Source organism: Phyllostomus hastatus, unplaced genomic scaffold (genome assembly GCF_019186645.2).
Source record: "Phyllostomus hastatus isolate PE091 unplaced genomic scaffold, TTU_PhHast_1.1 phas_contig_1, whole genome shotgun sequence".
NCBI classification, from domain to species: Eukaryota; Metazoa; Chordata; class Mammalia; order Chiroptera; family Phyllostomidae; genus Phyllostomus; species Phyllostomus hastatus.
The window spans coordinates 6288446-6309829 of NW_025333498.1; the positions used below are offsets into that span (position 1 = coordinate 6288446).

The 21384-nt window shown below is 35.2% G+C and overlaps 1 pseudogene; it reads right to left on the reverse strand.

The window, feature by feature from the left end:
• Positions 1–5418: 5418 nt before the first annotated feature.
• On the reverse strand, positions 5419–5900 carry LOC123813212 (annotated as a pseudogene).
• Positions 5901–21384: the final 15484 nt, after the last annotated feature.

Below are 21384 nucleotides of genomic sequence, written 5' to 3' on the forward strand. Positions count from 1 at the left end.
AAGTTATGGTATAAACAAAAATCTTTCCCTAAGTTATATATTTAAAGTAATTTTCTTAAACAGTTCATAATAGATACTCTGAACTTATTATAAGCCTTTGAATCAAACAATGAGAGGGTATGTTGTTAAAAATGCCCTCGAAGGAAATAGGAAATTGATTGAAATAAAAATCTTCAGAAATAACATAAAAGTAACTTTAAAAACAATATGCAAAATCCCCATACATAAATGAAAAGATGCTAACATCAAAGTCAGGAAATACTGCTTGAATTGGACAACCTCCAGTTCTAAGAAATCTCCAGCAATGGAGAAATTATGCACACACACACACACACACACACACACTGTACAGGTTAAAATTATGTTTCTAGAAATAAATAAAATTTCATTTTAAATATAATAAAATGACAAGCCAGCAAATTAGATTGTTCCTTTTAAGTATTTTCTTTAGAGATATTAAAATGAAAATATTTGAAAAACTCTTATTACACAATTGATTCTTTTGAGCAAAGGTGAAAATAGAAAAGCTCATTTTGTATTTTTAGCAACAATACATGTTATAGCACAGAGGTTAAAAACACATGTTATAGCACAGCTGATGAAGTCATTTTTCTTGGTGGTCAAATTGTCTCTCTACTACTTACTAGCATGGGACTTTAGGCAAGGAGAAATAATGCAATATTTGAAGCAACAATGGCTGATACTTCCTAAAAAAATGATTTGACAGGCTGGCTGAGCCCATTCAAGATAAATTCAAAGAAAGCACATGTAGACACATATATCAACACAGATGAAAACCAAATCCAAATCCAAATCTTAAAAGTAGTTATAGGGAAAAAAGACACAGTATCTTTAAAAGAGTAACAGAAAGCGTTAAAGATAACTTCTTAACAAAAAGTATGAAAACCAGCGTACAATGAAATGACATTTTAACAGTGCTGCAAAAAAATTTCCCACCAATCATCTTATACTAGTAAAAAATATATAAAATTTAACAAAAAATAATCACTTTTTTCTAGATATCTGAAAGAAATTTTCAGTAGCAGACCTACACTAAATACATACATACAATGTATATACATACATGTAATCATGCGTACATACTGAAGTGAGTTGTTTTCCCTCTTCTTTTAAGTTAAACCCTAGTTTATATTCTATGATTTAGTCTAATCAATCATCTTAACTGTGAGCTTGCCCTGAGCGTTTCCTCACCTACCATATGATAACATTTATTTCATTCACTGTGGTTTATTTTTTCATACACTCATTGTAGTATTTATTTGACTGTGTTACATTAACTTGTAATCTGACTCTTCCTTTAGGATAAACTTGTGGTAAGCAATAGTGTGAAACAGTTAATTTGGAATCTCTGGTAAGAGAGAGTGTCATGTTCATCTTTGTATCTCTAGTAGTTATCATGTTGTCTTATGCATATTATGTATTCTCCATGCATTTTATAAATGAATAATTGAATAAACTGGTGACTTTGCAGTAGAGGTTGGTATAGGAAAGAATAATAAAACATAGCCTGTCTTCTAAGTGGGTATAATCTAATTAGGATGACAAGCCTTTTGCACATTTAATTGCTTGGCAAATTTATAGGCTCCAAATGTAGTAATAAAATGTGTAATCAAGACAATTCTTTGGGATTCAGGGAAAGCACTGTAAGAAAGAAAGAAGCTAGTTAGCCAGTCTTAATTAAATCTTACAAATTTTATGCATCCTAATTCATTTCTTTTGAGTAATATAGAAGGTTTGAACATTTTTGGACATTTTCCTTGTCTTCAGGCATTTATAACCCCCAACACATATCAGGCCGTTAGTCTCAGAATGGATTTGTTTTTTGCTTGCCTAACATACTGTTCTTTTGCTAATGGTGCCCCAAATTTTCTTGAGAAATAAATTAATCCCTTGGAGTGTTGGCTTTGACACATTGTGGAAATGAACACTTCAATGAATACTACAATTTTTTTAGAAGTTCAATTTTATACCTTGGCAGGAAGTATATAAAGACAGTCAAGGATGTAGAAGGTATCAGGGGAGTAGCTGTTCGGTGAGCATGGCTTCGCAAGTCTGGTTTCTTCACCAGTGACTACAGTCTTTGCTGAGGCCCTGGTATCCTCATTCTCTCTAAATTCCTCTTGCTCATGAGAAGCCATAGGAGAAAGCTGACCAATAATCTTAAGTTTCCTAGGGAATCATCTTGAATGTATAACAATTTTACAGTTTTAAGTGCTGCCTTTAATAAATGTTACTGGATTTTTCTTTTGATGCTAACCCTAAATGTTTCTTTACAAAAAAAAAATTCCCTTTTCATATGCAGCATAAGTGTTTAGGGTTTCTGTTGCTTGAAATCAAGAGTCCTGACTCACAGAGTCAGCAATGATGCTACAGAAGGTCAAGGAACCTCCACCTTGAGCTTTTCCTGTCTTATCATCCTTTCCTCCATTTGGTCCAGCAACTGAAAAATTGCTCAGACAAATTCTGTTGTTCAGGTGCTTCACATATTTATATATTTTCTAGTAATCTTATGTCAAAGCCCAGCACAAAGATCATAGTTACATTTTTTGTAGAGGCTCCAATGATGATATATATCTCCAGCTCCTCACCTCCTGCATGGAAACTTCATTGTTCCTTTCTATAACAACATTTTGCCTTTTATCACATCTCTGAACTTATAACTAATTATTACTATACAGTAATAAATTATTACTATATTGTAATTATTTCATAATATCTGGTTATCCCCATGATTGTGTGCTTCTTGAGGGTTATTATTCTAATTCACTTTTTATGTCCATCAGTACCTAATACAATGAAAGTAAAATATCTATTGGATACATGAAGATATCAGAAGGAAAGAAAAATAAACTGAGCACAGTAATGTGCTAGGCATAAGTACTCCAAAAGTACATTTCAACTAGATAGCTATGTCTTGAGGAACTTTTTCTTTTTTATTGCTGTGGGGTTCCCTGTGGGGTCTGATTGTACATGATGAAATCTAAAAACTTAGGGACACTTTAAAGCATTCCCACATCAAATTTTTTCTTTATTTTACTAGGGTATTAAACAGAATGCATGCCTCATCAAAAATCTTATCTCTTCTGAGCTATCACATTATCTCTCTTTTGAAATTTACACATGGGGACCAAAGAATAAAGTGAGTAAACAGGGAGAAAAAAAGACAATAACAATGTCACAAATGAATGATCAAATAGACCATATTCAAAGCTGAAAACTGTGACTTTGTTTAAAATCCAGCTGAGTTAAGTAGTTTGCATGGCTAGCAGCATTACCAAAGCATATGCTGCATTATACAGAACAACAATACAAAAGCAAGTAAACAAAAACAATGAATAAAAATCAAACTTTTGGATAAATACTTGTAATTATCTTCTGTTTACTCTTGCAGCTTTAAATTGACAGGAGTATCTGGCTTCAAGGTCTCATGTTACCTGATAAATGAATGGGTTAGCGGTCACTCTGTTGAAGGAGCAAGAATGCTGTTGTACATGGGTCATGTTATCAAAATGTAGCGCTTTTGAGTAAACTGGAACTCTCTCCTATAACAAGTGTGAGAACTTAACTTTGTACTTTTACTGAAACAACTTTTGGTCATCTACTGAAATACACTATATTAAAGAAGAATTTTGTAATGAAAAATGAAGACTTTTACTTATCTACTCCAAAAAGGAAAGGTTACGCTAAATTTGAAATCCTCATAAAATATTAATATTTTTTGCTGATATTCACTAGAGGGGTAGTGTATTTATCCATTTGAGCTGCTATTACAAAATAAGGAGGCTTAAGCACCAGACATTTATTTCTCACAGTTCTGGATGTCAGAAAATCCAAGATGAATCCCACTGGCTGACATATTGGACAAAATGAGAAAATGCAGTTTTGGTTATGGATAAAAAGTTTAAATTGAAATGGAAACTACCCATTTTCTTCCATATTTTAACTACAGTTAGGAAGAGAGAAAAAACTTGAACATGAAGTAAGGCTACTAAAACATTTTTTACAAGTAAAATCAGTGGTTTTGCATGTAAACACGCATACATCTTCCCATTCATAAACATTAAGAAATCTTGGGAAAATGCCGGTTTGCACTTATTATACATTTTCTTTTTCACTGATCGATTAACAATCACAAAGACACCTAAACTCATTTTATGTAGAGAACATTGGTAAAGGGCAAAGACAAAAGAAATTCTGTAAAAGAAGTACCTTAAATTGGAGATTCTTTTTTTTAAAGATTTTATTTATTTATTTTTAGATAGAAGGGAAGAGAGGGAGAGAAACATCCATGTGTGGTTACTTCTCACGTGGGCCCCACTGGGGACCTGGCTTGCAACCCAGGCATATGCCCTGATTGGGAATCAAACCAGTGACTCCTTGGTTCACAGTCCATGCTCAAACCACTGAGCTACACCAGCCAGGTTAAACTGGAGATTCTAAGAGTAAATTGGTTTTTGCTAATAGGTTTTTTTTTTTTTAAATTGAAATACTATTCTGATCACTCATGACCTAAGACTATTCAAATAATAAGCCAAAAAGAAGCAGATGTTAAAGATTGGTCTTCAAGCACTATAGCCACTGATGCCAGGCTTCACTGATCCACACATTAAACCACATCCACACCTCAGTGGTCACCACACTATTCAGCAGAGTTGCTGTGAGCTGTTTGAAGCTGCCAGTTTGAGCACTATGGAATTTTTTCAAGCTCTGAATAAATATAGGGATCTTAGCAGGGGCTGGAGGAATCAGTTCAACCTTGGCATTATGCCAAAATGTGGCGAGTGGTGCCTTGGAGTAAATCACAGCTGCATTTACCAGGGCCGGGCCCTGCTCCGCGAGTTTATAGACAAATCGCGCCATGGATCTAGGATGGAAAGTCTAAAAGGAAACGAACAAGAAAGCAAACTATAGCCAAAGACATTGAAGTTGAGAACAGGCTGACAGTAATCAGAGGGGAGAAGGGAGGGGATAATGGGGGAAAAGGGTGAAGGGTTTACAGGAACAATTATAAAGGACACATGGACAACAAGGCAGGGTGGTGGGGCGTGGTGGGGGGAAAAGGCAGAAAACTGTACTTGAACAATAATAACAAAAATAAAAAATACTTAAAAAATATAAAATAAATAAAATGTATCTTTCCGTAGTTTTATAGTTTGGAGATAAGTATGTGCATTTTATTATTCTTCATATCATTCATTCATTCATTCAATATTTGTGTTTCCTTAATTAGTAAAATTGATCAAAGACTTTTGAAATTCAGTGTGAAGATTTATTTTAAGTGGAGAGGGGTAAGTTTTATAACTGAAGGAAAAAAATCATTTGCAGCTGTATGTACCCACATCTTTTGTTTTTATAGTATAAAATTTTTATATTCAGAATTAGCCAGCTGGACTCAGTTTAGATGATCCCAGTTTTGTTGGAAACTTCCAAAGCATCATAATATGGAGAGTTGGACATAGGCCTTCCTCTCCCCATCAGGCCTGATCAGGGTACTGACCTTGGCCATGTCAATGTCATACAGCTTTTTTCACAGCCTGTTTGATCTGTGCTTGTTGGCCTTGTGGCCTTGACATCCACAGTGAACCAAGTGTATTATTGTCTTCTGTCATCTTCCAGGCTGACTCAGTAGTCAGGGGGAACTTGATGACAGCACAGTGGTCAAGTTTGTTTCTCCTGGGGGTGCTCTTCTGAGGATATTTAGGCTGCTTTCAGAGCAGCAGTGTCTTAGGCCTCCTGAAGGTGGGTGACAGTGCGAATCTCCTTTTTTTGTGTATGTGACTGTGGAAGTCTTCTAGCACTGCTTTCTTTGCCTTCAGAGCCTTTGCCTTAGCTTTGGCTTTGGGAGGGGCAGAAGCTTCCTTCTTCACTTTGGGCACCATCTTCGTATGTACCCACAACTTTTTATAGTCTCTTAGATATTTTCCCCCTGGATTCTAGAGTCAGTTTAACTCTTTCTTGTGAATTCGGTGATTATATGTTAAATCTTATGTAATTATATATTAAATATAAATGTGATAATTTCAAAACCATGTTATTTATATTCTGACAAACGGTGACAATAATCACATTTATAACAAGTAAGGCTTTCAAGAATTCACCTAGTCAAGTGTCTTCTGTGCCTGAATTATTTTTGTGTTCATGTAACCTTCCTTTACGTCACTCTGTATTGGTTTCCTGTAGTGTATCACTCCATGATGTTTTCTCTTTCACTAATTAATTTACTCATTCATTCATGTTTTACTTATTTATTGCTGTTTTGCTTAATTGAAATCTGATATAAGTGAGGATAGATATATTGTGTATTTTGTTCAATGTTGTATTCCTGAAGCATAGGACAGTGCACAACATGTAAATGATATCTAGTTTATTTTTACTGAATGATTATTTGCTGAATAATTAGAGCAACCAAGTTCAGAGCAGTGAAGTGACTCCTGCAAACAAGAGTCTGTTACTGTTGGGGAGAGCATATGGTTCTGGTGTCAATCAAGCCATCTACTACCGCTGCACGCTGTTGAACAACTGATGTTAGTTCATCTAATTCCAGGTGTATACAACACTATTTGGAAGCTGAGAGTTGATGTTTTATTAAATAATAAATGTACCTATTATTTACCTGAGTTGATGATAACATAAAAAGAATATTAATAGTCTTTGTGGTTTTGATCAGCTCAAATATAAAATCAATCTTTTAAAAATGGTGTTCTGTATTTATGCTCAAATTTTTGAAATATTGGCTTTAACAGGAAGGAAACAATAAAAAAAATTCAATGATTAAGATTCTTTGCAGTTTGACAAAGAATAAATGTTTCTCCTTTTTATAGTAATGTTTATCACTTTAGAACAATGTACTACTAAATATCATCATAGGTGTGCCTTCCAGAAAGTATTAGACTATACATACCTGTGACATTTAAATAAAGCTGTTATACTTTGTATTGCATATGATATATTATTTACTGTATGTATCTATTAAAGTTCAACCAGAAAATCAGAATCAGTAGGATACTTATGGATTTATTATACAAGAAATTGCATATATAATTGTGGGGAATGATGAAGCAAGTCCTAAGACTGTAGGGCAGACCTCAGGAAGGAAGGTTATGAGCAGGCTGGGACCACACAGGCACAGGCTGAAGCTCCGGTTGAGGAATGGGAATCTCTTCTCTCCCTAAGGAAAGTCTCAGCTCTGCCCTTAAGGCCTTTCAACTGTTTAAGTCAAACCCACCTAAGATAATTTCCCTTACCCAAGGCCAACTTAGTAGAGACTTTAATTGCATCTGCCTAATCCTTTCATAGCAACATCCAGGTTAAAGTTTGATTAAATAATGGTGGACTGGACCCAATACATTTTTAAAATGTAATAAATTAACTTCACTCTGTCCCTGGCTGGCGTAGCTCAGTGGATTGAGCACGGGCTGGGAACTAAAGTGTCCCAGGTTCGATTCCCAGTCAGGGTGCATTCCTGGGTTGCAGGCCATAACCCCCAGCAACCACACATTGATGTTTCTCTCTCTCTCTCTCTCTCTCTCCACCCCCCTTTCCTCCCTAAAAATGGATGAATGAAATCTTTAAAAAAAAATTAACTTCACTCCTTTGGAAAAAAATAATAAAGGTGGACTGTATTCTAACCAAACTGACACATCGTAAAGGTGTCAATATTATACTATGCAGGGGAGGGCAATAATAGGTTTATAGTTCTTGATATATGAAACAGAATTTATTCTTTTATTGTTATTTATTAATTATTGTATTAGTTATTTGTATTACCACTGTCAGCCTACTTTTGCCCATCCCTGTATGTGTATTATTTATTATTATATACTAGGCATTGTGTTATACATTTTATTTAGTAAATTAAGATTCTCTCTATACCATTGCAAAACATTTCAGTTGTTATTTATTTTACTACTACTTCTACTGCAAGGACTTATTATGCCAGTAATCAATTGGTTTCTAGCTGAGACATTTAGTTTTCCTAACGTATGTCCTTCCCCACCTTTCTCCTTGCTCATATGTACATTTATACTCATGCATTGAATTTGGGATTGTTGTTTGATTTTTAAAATTTCAATCCTTCCAATGCAATTTCACTCACTATTTATTTATCCTTCTGCCTCATTATTTTGGATTTCTATTTTACTAGTTGTTAAAAGGCCTTAATTGATTCTCATAAATATGTAGATATATACATAATATGTTTAAAAAACCCAAACAGATACAAACATTTCTTCGGTGACAATATATTTTGTGTTCCTGCTCTCTACCCCATACCCTTCGCTCAAGTACTATAGTACTCTAGGCTTTCTTTCTCTTTTACATGCCATACTGCTCTGTTGGGACATTCTGAACTACTTGGCCTATTCCTTCTCTGCTCCTAATTCTGCTCATTGATTTTACTAAGGCAGTTAAATATTTTAGTTCTTCACAAGTCACGTAATATCTCTTAGAGCATATCCCTTTTGTTTTAAGATTTATTAGATACTTATGTTCCACATTCCTGGATAGTCCATCATTTATCTGTCTATCCATCTATCTATTATCTATCTCTCTAACAGCTATCTATCATTTAATAATCTCTCTCTCTCTCTCCAATGTTATTACTAATCTTTGCTTCCTTTTTATTTTCTTATTTTGAATTCTCAGCTCTAGGGAGGGTATCTGCATCTTTAATTATAAAATTTTCTTAACTGTTATCTCAAGTGATGAGAGGATGATAAACTCTCTGAATCTTTGGCTATCTACAAATATCTTTCTCACTGCTAGGAGAATGATATCTGGTCTGACTAAAGAATTCTTAAGTTATCATCCTTTTTTTCTCAGTAGTCTGAGTATTAATGCACTGCTTTCTAACGGATAAGAAGTTTGACAAAAGTGAAATTTTTTCTTTATAAGTGACTTGTACTTACTGTGTGAAAGATTGTAGAATTTCCTCATAATTTTAGGAGTTCAAAAATTTTTACCAGACCATGCCTCTACATAAATCTTTTGCCATTGACACTACTTGAAATTTAATGAAGAATTTTAATCAGCCAGCTTAAATGTCGATTAGCTTGGAGGAAAAAGAAATATATATATATATACATATATATTTGTTTTATCATTGTCTTTTCTTCATGTATTCCTTTTCTCCTTCTTGTGTAACTGTTATTTTTAAGTGTTATATAAGTTACCTCTATCCTTTAAGTCTCATCTTCACTCACATTTTCCATGTGCTAGTTCTTTTGTGTTGTATTTTCAGCTGTCTCTTCCATTAGATCCGTTATTTGAGGTTTTGACAGTGCCCATACTCTAATTTATCTGCAGGGATTTTGAGTGCAAAGTTATACGGTATTTCCAGCAGTTCTTTTCTATATATGTGCTTTCATAGGTCCTTTCTCAGGTTTCATTAAAGAACCACGCCAAATAGTTTGCTGCTCTGTGTGTACAGACTGCGGGACTCCTCACATGAGTTGTTGCCTTTGGTGTTTTCCCTGTATCTCAGCGACAGCTGGCAGTACTGTCACAGCCTGGACTCCCTGAAAACAACTGGAATGGAGACTGGTGTGCAGGACCTTTACAAGAGAGTGACCTTTGGATCAACCTGTGGAAGGGAGGGAGGGAAATCAGAAGTAGGCAGAGGCAAAACTTGAGTGGCAATTGAAGTCTCAATGAAGGCTTTTGTCTCAGCCAACCCCGTTGTGAGCTCTGGATTTGGGATGGCCCATTCCGAGTAGGAGCAGAGGAGCTGGATCTCTGTTCTCTTGTATTAGAGGGGAGTTGCCCCCAAGCAAAGGCATGACTTTGTGTTTTGCAGATTCCCTTAACTAAGGCCATGACTAAAGGGGACTAATGGCTGAGAGCTGGCCTCTGGCACCACTCCTGACAAAACTAATTCTGCCACTCTTGACGAGGACCTGTGTAGTGCAGAGTTAGCCCTACATGTCTTGGGCACAGTGTGGGAGGTATGCCAACTACCAAGGATATTTTATTTTTAGGGAATAAGAAAATGATAACTGGGATGGTCCATGTACCAAATGAACACACTCTGTTCAGATCTGGGCCTAGGGCCAGTGTCTGGGGTGTGCAAATCCTGTAGTCACACAAGGGCCCCCAGCTAAGAGCCCCATGCTTGGTTTAATGCTGCACTATTGCCACCTCTAAAATTTTTAATAATTTTTTTTGCCTATGCTCTCAGCATTTTCATTTTGCACTGGGCTTCATAAATTATGTAGCTGGTCCCACTTGAACTTTAGGATCCCACTTATTTATTATCTGTCCCATATGGCCCCACTCTAACTCATAAACCATATGACACAATTGTGTCTGAGTATCAGTGTTAACTTGGATCTGATGTTCAACTGTCCTATAAATACATTCCTCTTTAAATTTCTAGTTCTAACAAAGAACTTAATGTATTAATCTATTTGTTTATTTTAACATGCACCTCCCATGCTGTAATTTAATCCTAGAGATATTTATCTTTTTCACTGACACCACTCATTGCATCTAAAAGACTGACATTTGATATAATATAGGTGAAAATAAATAATGGCCATATGAATGAATGAATAAATCACTGAATGAATGTATAGGAGTTTAAACAATTTCATGCTGCTACCTTCCTAGAGATTCTGATCTTTTTTAAACAAATATTTAATTTGTTTATTTTTAGAGAGAGGAGGAAGGGAGGGAGAAAGAGAGGGAGAGAAACATTTATGTGTGAGAGATATATTGATCAACTGTTTTTTACAAGCCTTCAACTGAGGACCTGGCCTACAACCCAGGTATGTGCCCTGACTGGGAATTGAACCAGCGACCGACCTTTCAATTTGCAGGGCGGCACTCAGTCCACTGAGCCACACCAGCCAGAGCTGACCTTTTATACTTTGTACAAATATTCTCTAATCTTCACCATGATTCTAAAATATTGGCATTAATTTATCTAGTACACAGATTTAAAAACTAAGGTTTAGCTAATGAGTAGAAAATCCGAGTTCAAATACAAGTCTGTCTGACTTCCAAGCTTACATGTTATTTCTTTATTTTTATTTTTCCATGACCCAACATCTTTTCTAAGTGGAAAGTAATTGTCTGAAAAATATTAAACCTGGGCAAGATGGTTCTAAGAATGATTGTGTCTCTGTGAGTCACTGAGATCCCGTCCTACTGAAAAAGATTAATCCCACAATTGAGGTAAAAAAGATAGGGGCTTCTCTTTCATCTGTAATATTTTAAGCCTCTTAATTTCTGTCTCCCCTCCTCACCTGGGAAATATGCATTATCTTGCCCTTTAAAAATGTGTGTACAGAACAGTTATTGGAGGAAACATTGAGTCCCCTGGCCTTTGAGAGGCGCTCTCCATCATTCTCTTTACTTAGTCACAAGATTCAGTGTAGAACAGAATCCTGGTGCTATTGCAAAATGTATAATTAAAAGTACTAATTTCCCTCATGAAAGAGCTCACTTGTAGCCTGGAAGTACAGCAAAGTTTTCAACTAAAGAATGTGTTAATGCTTATTGTGAAAAGATAGCCTTTGATTAAAAGAAAAAATAAGCTAATTTTCAATTCTCCCAAAAAATAAATATTTCACCATGTTATATTTTATATAATTTATTTATTATTAATATATCATAATATTTTAATGATAAATATTATATATTTGTTATATTTTTATATTGCAGGAATTGCATGTGATTTTGTTTAGGTACTTTTAAAAATAACTTTACTGAGTCATAGTTGTCATAAATTGCATATATTTAATTTGTACAAACTGATGTTTATGGCATATGTATATGCCATAAATATAAAATCATAAACATCATCAAAGATAATAAACATACCCATTATCTGCAAAACCTGTTATACCCCTTTTTAATCTTTCCTTCTAGTTTTTCCCTGTCTTTTCCACCCTCAAGGAAATACTGTGTTGCTTTCTGTCACTGTAGATTAGTTCGTATTTTCTAGAATTTCATATAAATGAAATCATATGTTATGAGATGTCTTTTTCTTCTGGCTTCTTTTACTGAGTATCTTATTTTGAGATCCATTTGCGTTGTTATATATAACAATGGGTATATACCCATTAATTAATATCAATCAGTTGCCTCACATATATGCCCTGACTTTTGGGGAGGAGCTGAACCACAACCCAGGCATGTGCCCTGACCAAGAATTGAACTGATGACCTTTTGCTTCACGGCAGGACACCCAACCAACTGAGCCACACCGGCTGGGGCTCATCTCATTCATTTCCTATCTCTGAAGGATCACTGTCTTTACTTGCTGGATTTCCAGAATCTCAAAAACTCATTGTTTTTGTAATCATTTTGTAAAAATGATTTGTAGCATTTCTTTTCAGTCAGAGGGTTATATCTTGCCCATGTTACTATATTTTGTCCAAAGGCACAAGTTGGAATTATCATACGTGATTTTCACTGAATACTTTCAATTCTGAAGGTAAATTTCAAACAATAGTACTAAATTTCAAATATTGCCTTAAATAGTCCAAAATTTATGCTTCTGTTAGGAAAGTCTTCCTTTCAGGAGACTTTGACTAGTAGTATAAATCTGGACAATTCTTGATTACCCTTCATAGTTGTCAGGGTTCATTTACAAATGGCATTTTATTTTGCAGGTTTTTGCTTTTACTTTGATGCTTCTGTCAGAGACTTAAAAAAAAATAAAATAAAATAAAAGAAAGAAACCAGAATGCTTCTACGCTATGTTACTCCTTACTTTCAAGCATTGTAAGGTCATCAACAATTTAAAGTATTTAATCAGTGTCAGGTCAAACTTATGAACAATGAAACTTGCAGGATATTTTTAATGATTATGGTTGTAAACTGCCATGCTTATTTTTGTTAGTGTTTTGGTTCAGACACCTCTAATATTTCATTTATTGTTACATTTTTGATGATTTATTTAACTGAATAAATAGCTTGCTAAGTCATAGGCATGGTTTTAAATATTTTACATATACCGACATGTCTAGTCTTAGAAAACAACTCTAGGAGGTAAATCCCCCCTCCCCACCCTGCTGCCTTTTTATTAAATACGAAATAAAAGCAAAACATTCCCCTCAGCCAAGAAATAGCAGAGCTGTTATTCAAGCCTATTCTCCTCTTATGGTCTTTAATTAAGATATCTAGTTCCTTTTACCTCTTTGCTTTTTTTCTTTTTCTTTTTTTTGGGGGTGATTTGAGGTTAAACTTTTATTAGATCCACTGTCATAAAACAAGTCAATACTTGTTTTATGTTAATGTTAAATAAAAGTATAAAAGTTTTTATATAATTTCAGAATTTCGAGGCAATGAAACTAATTGTATTCACTATATTAATTCTATAGCTGAAGATATGAAAATTGTCATATCATCCCAAGCCAGCTAGCTAGCTAGAGCCAAACTGACTAATTAGTACACACATTATTATAGACATTTTAAATGAAAATCTACTGTGACCTAATAAAGAAAAAATATACAATTAGGATAAATGAATGTTCATTTTCTTTCTGCTTGTCTGATTTTTCTCAAGTAGTTATTTGGGAAAATGTTTTTTTCTCCATTTCATTTTTCCACCTTTTAATTCATTTAATTGAAATAGTTGATTAAGTAACATAAAGAAAGAGATTTGCATTATGTTTATTGTTACACGTATATCACCTATAAAGAAATCATTTTGCTAAGTGCAAGAAAAAATATAGTGAATAGTCAACTAAATTAGGTAATGAGTATGACACAGAAAAAACATCACTATAAGAAAACTATATCAACTCTGATCTTGCCACACAGTAGTGTGATGAAAAGATTGGCTGAATAGGTATCTGGTGAGAGCTTGGTAGACTTGCAGAATCCCAGGCCTAGCCTTAGACCTGTTGATTCAGCTTTCCCTTTGGGCAAAATCACTGTGGGATATGTGTGCACTAAGTTTGGGAGTGTTGCTCATCTTGGTTTTGCAGCTGTGTCCTCCTTCTATTCATTTATCTCCCCAGCAGGAAACTATAATCTGGCTAATTATCCTTGATTAGCAATTCTTATAGGGGGGTGGGAAAAGGAAAGTTGAAGCTTAAACTCCAAATTACTGGTTTCAAACTGACAAATATCACTTGCTTGATTCCCTACCCATTTCTCTACCCAGTTCTTTCAGAATATCTGAAATTAGTTAGACCTCTGAGCAATTGAGTTTTGTCTGTACCTAAAAATATTCAGTAGTACTGCTCATCTTTGTAATTTCTTGCTCTAATTCTCTTTTTTCTACAAATAATTTTTTTTCCTTTAAAAATCTCTCATGTAAAAGCCTGTAGAATTTAAACTCAATACAATCAAAGTTATGGATATTGTACTATTTTGCTCTTTGTAGTTAGGTTTGCAAAGATTATTCTCACATAATTTAGAATTTACTTGGAATAGAATTAGAAATGTTCCATATATTATTAAAGTCAACTCCTTTGAAATATATTACAGACCAAATAAACAATGTTCTTGAGAGGTAATATGAGATTGAGATAATTTTGAAATAAATTTTTCTTAATCAAGGAAATTCCAACATCAAATTATTCATATTAATATTTTACTGCCAGAAAGCATAAATAAAGAGAAATATATTACTGAGTTTCTCTCAGTAACTTGGTGCTCAATGGTATAGTTATATAGATTGGTACCAAAGCTCATTTCAAGGTCTGTAAAACTCAAATTTCTTACCTGAGTTTTGATAGTTTCTGAGAAGTATAGTCTCACAGTCCAGCACCTGGCCACACACTAGTCTCACACTTTGCCTTTTGTAGTTTTACTTGTTTTTTTTCTTATCTCCTACTCCTCCTTTCCATTTTCATTTTTAATAGTATTGGTTCACTTCACTAACAGCATGTGAATTCCTTGAATCTCAAGTAGAGTAGTATAGTCCTCTTAGTGGAACCATCTGCATTTCCTGCTATAAGTTTGGAGTTTTCTATTTTACTTCACCTAATCTTACTAGAGCATTTTTTAAAAACTTGCTGTACAGTCTCTTGCATGAGGCTAGACAGGATGACTTATGCTGAAGGAACAAGCACCCTCTAGTCTCAGTGGCTCACTAACAAAGGTTTATTCTTCAGTACGCTACATACTCACTCTTGGCCAGTTACGACTCTTCTTGAAGTAGTTTTTACTTCAGGGTCTAGGATGATATCTCTGCCTCTAGCAGAAACATTAACGGTCAAGGTGCCAGAAAAAGACCATGGAAAGACACACATTGGTTTTAAACTTTCTGCCCCTTTATATATCACTTAACCTCCTATTTCACTAGCCAGTCAAGTCATATGGCCACCGATGACATCAATTTGTTAGGGGAGCTATGATTTCCCTTCCCTAACTGGAAAGGCAGTGAGCATTTATTTATGCAAGATAATATACTCTATCATAGTGACATTATGGCAAACAAAATTTTATCCACTGTTATGCTTAATATTTTACTCTTTTATATACTTATTGATCTACTTTTGCTTCTGTACAAAATGGAGGCCTTTGGTCAAAAGCTTAAGCAACTAGTTTTTTCATCTTCATTAGTTTATTAGTTGTTTGCTTTCTCAACTTCTAGGGAGTGCCTCACATATACTAGGTACTTGAAAACACATGATTAAATCACAACTTTATCTAGAGCTTGCTGAACACTAATGTTCCTGTAATAAAACCATATGATTCTTAGGTACAAGCACTCCTAAACATGAATAGCTGTGCACTCAGGTTATATCTTGATATCATCTGCCAAACACATCTTATCATGTCGGACTTGTGGCAGAACCCATAATGGAATCATTAAAGCTCTTAGGGAGGTTGTTTGGAGAATAATAAAGTTTTGACTTCTGCAAAAAAATTCTGTGTATGATTCTTAAGATCTAAAGGACATGGAAAGAGGGAGTTTATCTGATTTGTTTCATCAATAAAATAAAGTGTGTCACAGTCATAATGGAATTGGAAGTATTTGTGGAAAGATAATAAAATGTATAGGGCACATAATTACATTCATCCTCAAAAAAAATGAGCCTCCCTTTTGCCTTAAAAAATATGTACACTTTGTCTTTCTTATATGATTAGTTGTTATACTTTTAATTATATAAACTTATGAAGTAAGCCTGTACTATTTAAGAGGAATACATTTCTGAAATGATATTTGCTTTTAAAATTTTAAGTTATATTTCATAATAACATGCTATTAACAAACAGCATTATTTTACACTTTAGCATCGTGTCTCAATACAGAAAGATAAGGAGGAAAAGAATAGTTTTCTATATAATTGTATAAGTGAATATTAAACCATTACTATTTTTGCATTTTAAACTATTGTACAAAGAAATGAGTAAGACAGATACCATATGATCTCAACTGTAAGTGGAATCTAATCAACAAAACAAACAAGAAGGCAAAATATAACCAGAGACATTGAAATTAAGAACAAACTGACAGTGACGAGAGGAGCAGTGAGAGGGGATAATGGGGGCAGAAGGGAGAGGGTTGTCAGGAACATGTAAAAGGACACATGGACAAAACCAAAGGGGGTAGGATCAAAGGTGGGAAGTGTGGATGGCTGGGGTGGGGGGGGAGTGGGGGGGGTAAAATGGAGACAACTATTGTTGAACAGTAATCAAATTTAAAAAATTAAATAAAGAAATGAATAAAATTTGCAAAAACGATTATAACAGATAAATATCAGGTACTTCTTTATGAAAATAAATCTTGTTTAGGTAGAAATGATACACTTTGAAATGAAAGAATTTGAGTTAATTATGTGAAATGAAATCCATTAGGGTCAGAATGTGTTTAGATTTAGACATAAGCAAAGTTCAAAGCCTTAAAGAAAAAGGGAGTAAGGGGCAAATCACCCACCTGCTCACAGATGCTTGAAATTGAACTGTGGAAGCATAATTTATTTCACTTAAAATTTTAAATTTCTGTTAAAATGCCTTTTATGCCTCAGTAAAAATTACCCCTTTTAAATTGCAGATGACTTGAAAGGTAGAGACAAAATGTCATCTTATCCACACTTAGGTTATTTTAAAGTGAACATTTAAATATGCATGAAACATATTGGTGGGAACCTGATTAGTCAGAATCTGATCAATCAATACAGCTATTTAAAAGTTGGCAATAGTTTCTTGTCTTGGGGTAAAAAGTGGGTCATTTTAGAGTAGTTCATGTTTGTTTGGGATCATTTAAATGATTTATTTTAGTGATTTGAATTTAAGGCAATGAAGACTTAGTTGTTGCTATTGTCATTGTTTCCTTATAAAGACTATTCCTTTAATATTCTTGGTAGGAAGAGTTCAAAGTCTCCTAAAATCAATATGGAAAAAACTGCATAAAACCTGAGGAGCCTTGCAGAGTAAAGGATATAAGAATCATTTCTTTTACAGTAGAGTTTTATTGTAAACACTCTGTTAGTTGAAGTTGGCTCTTACTTTGGTCTTTTGAAAGCAAAGCACACTAAAAAATTCACCATGACAGCTGTGGTAGGAATCAGGGCCACAGATAACAGAGGGTGGGAAGAGCTGGTCCACCACTGCATGTGGCTAAGAAGGGATGCCACTTCTGATCTGGAGGCCCTGGCAAGGATTGCACAGCTCAGAATGTGATGAGTCTCAGCCTTAGGAAGCCATATGTAAAATATTTTTAATCATGAATAAGATGGTAGGGTTGGGGTTAGGTTCCCTGTCTAGAAACACCACTTCAACATGCTTCTTTTTTTTTTTTTTAATTTTTTAATGCAACATTTACTTTTTTTTTAAAAGATTTTATTTATTTATTTTTAGAGAGGGAAGGGAGGGAGATAGAGAGAGAGAGAGAGAAATGTCAATGTGCGGTTGCTGGGGGTTATGGCCTGCAACCCAGGCATGTACCCTGGCTGGGAATCGAACCTGGGACACTTTGGTTCCCAGCCCACGCTCAACCAACTGAGCTACGCCAGCCAGGGCTCAACATGCTTCTAATATATAAATGCTATCAAATTGACATATTCATCTGTAACAACTTTTTTACTTGGAATTACGATTTAAGTTATACCCATGTTGATAAGTAACTGTAAAGTTTTCTGTTGTATGACTATACTTATTTTTTCCCTTGTTGATAAATATTTGGGTTGCTTCTAAATATTTTCCTTTATGCTTTACAAATTAAAATAGTATGTAGGCCAGGAGGATTGGCTCTGAAGCTAGACTAGCTCTTTTAAAATTCTAGTTCTAATGTTTATCAGCTTTGTGAATACAGCAAACTCCTTATTCTTTCTGTGCCTCAAGTTTATCTTCTATACAAAGGGATATAATTGTCATCTACCTTAGAGAGTTGTTTTGAAACATAAAAGAGTTAACATAGGCAAAACATTTAGCAGAATAAGATGCTGTATAATAATGTTATCTAGCATTATCATAAAATTATTTTTAAATGGAATACATTAAATGGAAATACATATAAATGGAAAATCATTTATATATGTGTGTCTTATACATAAACATGTAAGTTTCTCTAGGTTATATCTTTAAAAATGAAAATACTGTCTTAGATCATGTACATCTCTAATTTTATGAGCTACTGTAAAATTTATAAGATACTGCAAAATTGCTTTCCAGAGGAAATTTTACAAATTTATATTTCCCTCATCGATGTATGAGAATTCCCCTTCCTTCAATCCCTTTCAATACCAAGCATTAAAAGGTGTTTTGAACTTTCTGTTAAGATGGAGTTATAGGTAAATGAGCTTGCCTCCTTGAACAGCCATAGCAAAATTATAGCTAAACTACAGAACAATTATCACTCAGACTCATTAGAAAATTGAGCTGTAAGAAGATCTGACAACTAGGCAATTAAAGGAAGCACATTCATACAGATGGGTAGGCGGGGTGGAGGAGCAGAGAAACAGAGTAGGTTGGTCCCACACCCACGTGTGCTGGATTAAATCAGAGCGCTATCTCGGGAATGAGGGATCCCAGTCCAGGGGTTCAGTGCCAGGAAGATAAAGTCCCCATAAGTTCTGGTTGTAAAAACCAGTGGTGGTTGGGTTGGCAGAAGAAACTGTAGAATTTTCAGGAATCTCCTCCTAGAGGGCTCAGCACATGGACTTACTCAGACTTACTTTCTCTGGGCTCCAGCACCAGGGCAGCACCTTGAAGGGCACCAGTGTCATGTGGGGAGGAACCGAAGTGTCTGACATCATGGTGAGAGCTGGGGGACAGCATTCTCCCAGAGAACTGCAGACAGTGACCATTGTTCCTTTTCTGAGCCTCCCTCCACACAGAGCCACAGTGTAGTAGCACCATATCTGAGACTCCACTTACCTGGCTCCCTGCACCCTGACAATTACCTAAGGTTCAGCTCTGCTGATTACCCATCCAAATTTCAGTATACCCAAGCTGGTAACAGTGGCTTAGTGGCTTTCCCATATGAATGACTGGGCTAGGCACACGTTTCAGACCTACCTAAATCCACTCAAACAAGCAACAGCTGAGTCCAGCCCACATACCTCTTGCTGAGTGGCCCCAGGCCCAGTACTAGCAAAGCCATATGCAAATCACTTTACAACTTATGTCAAGTGGTTCCAACAACAGAAGACAGGTGGTGGCTGACCTTGGCCAGCACCACCCAGGAAACCCCACAACCTGTACATCCAGCAAACAGTTACAGACAACACTGGAGCACCACCACCATACCAGCTCCATAAGCCACAGAGGGAGTTGGTTGGTGGCCAGTGTTCACAGCTAGTCTTAGCAGCTGTCTGTCCAGAGTAAATATCTCCCACTGACCTGCTGACAGCAATCAAGACTCAACTAGAAGAGGAGGTAGTACTTAGCCCACATGAAGGACACACCTCGAGTACCCAGCTTGGGTGATAGGGGAGGTTGTGCCACTGGATGCTACAGGACACCTACTATGTTAGGCCACACTACCAAGACATGGAGTCAAAACAGCTCTATCACCCAAGAGAAACAAACACAGGGAGGCTGCCAAAATGAGGAGAAGAAGAAACATGGCCCAAATGAAAGAATAGATCAAAACTCCAGAAAAAGAGGTAAAGGAAATGGAGATAAGCAATTTATCAGATGCAGAGTTCAAAGCACTGTTTATAAGGATGCTCAAGAAATTCAGTGGGTACTTCAACAGCATAAAAATCATCTGATCATAAGTGAAAGAGATACTAATTGAAATAAAGAACAACTTACAAGAAATCAACAGTGGAGTGGATGAAGCTGAAAATCAAATCAATGATTTGTAACATAAGGAAGAAAAAGATATCCAATCAGAACAACAAGAAAAAAGAATCCAAAAAAATGAAGAAGTGTAAGCAGTCTCTGAGACAAGTTCAGGCATTGAAACATTCACATCATAGGAGTGCCAGAAGAGAAAGAACAAGAAATTGAAAATCTATTTGAAAAAATAATGAAAGAAAACTTCCATAATTTGTTGAAGGAAATACACATACAAGTCCAGGAAGCACAGAGAATCCCAAACAAGGCGGAAGCAGAAAAGACCACACCAAGACATATTATAGTTAAAATGCCAAAGGTTAAAGATAAAGAGAAAATCTTAAAAGCAGCAAGAGAAAGCAGATAATTACTTACAAAGGAATTCCCATAAGTCTGTCAACTGATTTCTCAAAAAAACGAAACAAAAAAAAACCTTGCAGAGTATAAGGAACTGGCAGGAAGTATTGAAAGTGATGTAAAGCAAGGACCTAAAACCTAAACTACTCTATCCAGAAAAGCTGTAATTTAAAATCAAAGGGAAGATAAAGAGCTTCCCAGATGAGGTAAGGCTAAAGGAGTTCACTGTCACAAACCATTATTATATGAAATGCTAAAGGGACTTATTTAAGAAAAAGAAGAAGATCAAAACTATGAACATTAAAATGGCAATAAATACATAAACAGCAACAATGGAGTCTAAAAAAAAAAGTAAGCAAATAAGCAAAACAGGAACAGAATCATAGATATAGAGAACATTGGGATTGTGGCCAGTTGGGAAAGGGTCTGGGGGAATAGGGGAAAAGGTGAAGAGATTAAGAAGTACAAATTGGAAATTACAGAATAGGCAGGGGAATGTTCAGAAGAAGTACAAGAAATGGAGTTGCCAAAAAACTTACATGCATGACCCATGGACATGGACAAAGGAGGAGGGATCACTGGAGGGAGTGGGAGGTCCTGGGTGAAGGGGGGCAAAAGGGGAAAAATTAGGACAACTATAATAGTGTAATCAATAAAATATAATAAAATAAAAAGTTAAAAGATGTTTTCCAATATTGAATGTGAGATGGCATTTTACTTTGGTCTTATTTATTCCCTTAGTTACTAGAGAGATTAAACACATTCCCATCTGTTTATCAACTGAGTTTCTCCCTTTGTTGTTTGCCAATTCCTATTCCTTAT